This window comes from Callorhinus ursinus, unplaced genomic scaffold, assembly GCF_003265705.2.
Source record: "Callorhinus ursinus isolate GAN/ISIS: 27379988/994484 unplaced genomic scaffold, GSC_fseal_2.0 scaffold81, whole genome shotgun sequence".
Classification (NCBI taxonomy): domain Eukaryota; kingdom Metazoa; phylum Chordata; class Mammalia; order Carnivora; family Otariidae; genus Callorhinus; species Callorhinus ursinus.
Window position 1 is genome coordinate 2,103 of NW_027397143.1, and position 4,123 is coordinate 6,225.

At 47.1% G+C, this 4,123-nt stretch overlaps 1 pseudogene; it reads right to left on the reverse strand.

Moving 5' to 3' along the window:
* Positions 1 to 4,123, reverse strand: part of LOC112816237 (5'-AMP-activated protein kinase subunit gamma-2 pseudogene) — a 7,074-nt pseudogene that overhangs the window by 1,898 nt on the left and 1,053 nt on the right.

Genomic DNA, 4,123 nt, shown 5'->3' on the forward strand with positions numbered 1-4,123 from the left:
GAGGATCATGGGATAGAGTCCCACATCTGGCTCCTTGCTCGGTGGGGAGGCTACTTCTCCCTCTGCCTGCTGTTCTTCCTGCTTATGCTCGCTCTTGCTCTCCAACTCTCTCTGACAAATAAATCAATAAAAAAAATTAAAAAATAAAAATAAAATAAACTGCAACTTTTTTTTTGTGACCCAGGGAAGACAAATCAGCTTACAGCCCCCAGAAATATCCCTCCCCACTGCAGGTAGCATGCTCCTGAAGGGTGGTTCCTGTGTCATGTTATCTCTGTCTCTCTGTCTCCTGTTGTGCAAAAGCTGTTCAGGCTGCCCTCAGTTCTCTTTCAGGAGGACCTGCTATATAAATAGGTGTAGATTTGGGGTGTCCATGGAGGAGGTGTGTTCACTTCTCACCTTAGGTGAGGTGAGTTAGGCCCCCATCTTGGAGTCTTATCTTTAAAAAAATTGCTCAAGTTATTTCCCTTCTCAGAGGCTGTTTTCTGACTGTAAAATGGACCTGTTATTTCAGGATCCAGTAGCCTTACTTGTCTAAGTTCCTGTCACACAGTATGTACTCATTAAATGTTTCTCCCTCCTCTTGTCCAACACTGTGCTCACCACAACAAATATCCCTTGATTTGGCAGAGATCCTGCTCCTCCCACACTCAATGTCTGAAATTTTTGAGCAGAGTATGGGAAGACCCACCCTGTTCGTCGACATGACACCTCACAGATCACTCTGCCAACTTTACCTTTGCCACTTGCTTGTGTTCTGTCCACCGACTCAACTGAAATGTGGATATGCCTGCCTCAAGGCTCCTCTATAAATCCTCCTCCTGGTGGGGAGGCTAACTTCAGAATCCATCAAGGTCATGAATACCTCAGCATCCAGGGGAAATGCTGAGCCACTGGACAGTCTTCCCTAGGGTTTTAGAAATGCACTGCTAACGGTTTGATTTTGGAGAAAATTTCAGTGGACAGCCTAGGAGAGTCTTAGTGGTTGAGCAGTGTAGGTAAAACAAACATATAACTGTGGATTTTGAGCATGATGTCTTGAGGAAACTTTCCATCAATCTGGCAGCAGGAGTCAGACATGAAAAGGAAAAGATAGAAGGACATAATAGTTGCTGAGTTCCCAGAGTGCAAGCTTCAGGGGTCAGGCTACTGATATAGGACTTTTCTGTGAACGTGGTAACAATTTTAGAGTGGCCATGTACTTGTTTATTCCTGTTTTACAGATGAGGAAAGTGACATCAGTTGGGTTTACCTTAGCACGTAGCAGCGCTACAACATGGTGCATGAAAGGAGACTATAGAGCCTAGTGGGCCTGGGTACACATCATAGCTCCACCTCCTCCTAGCTGTGTGACATTGAGTCATTCCGGAGCCTCTCTGATTCACAGTCACCTCATCTACAGCATGGAGAGAGCACTGCCTACCTCATTTATGTTTTTGAAAATTGAGATGTCAGCACAAACCCTTAGCAGTGTTTCTAGTACACAGTAAACATTAGAGAAATACTGTCTCTTAATTTTACTGTTATTGATATTATTGCCCGAAATCCTGAGCTACAAATGAGAGAGCTTAGATTCAAAGCTTAATCTTTCTGGATCGAAAATGAAAAGAATTAGAACCATAACCATGCTTAGAAAAAAACTGGGCATACTCATTTCTTCAAGCTTCTTGTCTTTCTTAAGTATTGCCAGGCATGATGCTGGGCACTGGGCACAGAATAAGGAAGATCATTCCCTTGAGCGTAGAAAAAGCTAGGAAAGTAAAGTAAATTGTATCATTTGTCCCCATATTTTCACATTCCTTTCCTGGCCATGGTCCTCCCAATGGACCACATTTCCTTTTTATTTGAAGGTATGAAAATTTGGCCAATGGAATGTGAATGTTCTTGTTGCAAACCGACTTTAAATGGCCAAAATTTGGAGCCAACTTTTGCCAAAAGGGTTATGAGTTCTTGGGTCTGAAGTGGTCTTGTCCAGATACATGTGTGTAGATGCTCTGCTTCCCTTTTCCATTCTACCACATTGGCACCCACCTCAGAGGCTGGTCTTGAGGTGTAGAGGAGCCAGTGTGTATGAGCAATGTTGACTAGGATGGGCAGGTTGTGCTGACTGTCAGCTCCCTAGGGTTCACGGCCACTGTCTCAGAGCCATGGAGAACCCGGCCCACCATCTGGAGAATGCAGTGATTAGTGTGGTGCCATGGTGGTGATCTGTGCATCACAGACATCCTGAAACTCTTCTTTTGCATCCCAACACAACTATTTATTTAGACATAATAAGCATCCTGAATCTTATGCAACCTCCACTCTTGGAGGTGTCCCACCTAACAGCCCAGCTTCCTTTCTATGTCCTCCTGGGGTGGGCATGTGTGGCCACTTCTCCCCTTTGAACAGGAGGCCTGGAAGGCAAAACCTTCCAGGAAGCCCTGATTTTGGCCAAAGAAGTTATGAAATTCATGGATCTCAGCCTGCCCCTGATACCTCCATCCCCACCTGCTCCTCCAGTAGGGAGAACTTCTGCTCACGCTGGAGGAGCTCAGCCTAGGACTCCTCTGTGCCCAGGGCCTGGATCTCCTCCCTTGCTCCCAACTCCCTCCTCATGCAGTGCCATGTCCAGGGAGCCTTGGTCCTCGGGAAAGGTCTTCTAATCTTGTCCATCTTGTATACAAAATTTAAAAAATTGATTTAAAAAATAATAAAAAACAAAAACATTGATATTCTTCCACAGTATTGTCAAGGAATTTGTTAGGCTAAACTCTTTCATGGAGAGTTATTTATTACTGTTCTTGCTTTTGTTAAAAGCCATTTGTATGAATTTAGGTTTCCAACCCATTCTCTTAAAGTGTTATCTATGGCTTTGATTCCCATGGATAGCTCTCCCAGCTTTGGGTTTTTCTCTCCTGTATGATCATGGCATCCTTTGCTCACTCAGGAGAGAGCTTCCCAAAGGAAAAACGCTTCCCAAGTGATATGTTACCAGAGCAGCATCAGCCTGAATTCAGCCCCTGGCCAGAGGCCTGCATGCCATGGAACCACCAGCATATTGGCTCAGTGACACAACGTGGGTACTGCACTCTGAATGGCTGCAACACCAGCCAGTTCTTGTCATCCAGCCATGAAACTCTGACACTTTGGATTAAACCCCCCAAAGAGGGAACAGCTTTTAATTTCACACACCACACCACACTGGCCCTCTACTGGAGAGGGGCATTTGTGCCTGGGTAGTAGCCTCAAATTTCTCATGTGTGGGTATAGATGACCTCCTTCTCTGGGTTTGGGTTGTTATTCCTGCTCTGTTTCCTGACCTTTCGTGTGTCTTACAGAGTCGCTGGATGAGTAAGGGAGGGAGGGGCCTGCACCTGGAACCATGAGGTCCATATACTGTACCAAGACAATTGACAGGTGGCTCTCCACAACCTACTCTCCCTGGCCAATCATTGATGGCTGTCTCCACCCCATTTTCCCTGGCCAATCACAGGAGGCTCTCAGCTGTTAGCTCTCTCCTGTGGCCAATCCCCAGACAGCATGGCTGGGCAAGCACCAGGTAGCTCTCCCCTTCGACTGCCCTCATCCAACCATAGTCATATTGGACTCACAAGCTGTTGTGCAGTGTCCTTGCTGGTATTTTCTGTGGACAGATCCTGGCTCCCTCTCCGCTCTGGCCCAGGATTCTTTTCTCAGGTGAGAAAGCGGAAGTAGTGGTGTTGACATGAGGCTCACAGGTCTCAGGATTTGAGAAGCATCATAGTCCCGCCCCTCATGAAGCTCTCTCAGGGTTCCCCTTCTGCTCCTCTGGGAGCCTGGATCCCGCATCCTCTCCACCTGAGATCCGGGTCTGAGCACAGGGCCCTGTGTTGGGCTGCAGGCAGATTGGGGAAGAGACAGGAGATGGGGGGACTCTGAGAGGTGGAAGGGTCTACACGCTGCAGGTCCTGAGTAGCAGATGGACTGGGCGTACCACTTGCGAATGTGCCAGTGCAGTTCCCAGACAGCCCCCATACACTTCTGCCCTTTCTCTGCCTGTTGGGGACCACCCTTGTGCTTCCTACTAGGATTTGACAGTGTCCTGTAGCAACAGCCACCAGGAAACACTGGGAAAACCCAGATGTATAACATGCAAGACCTC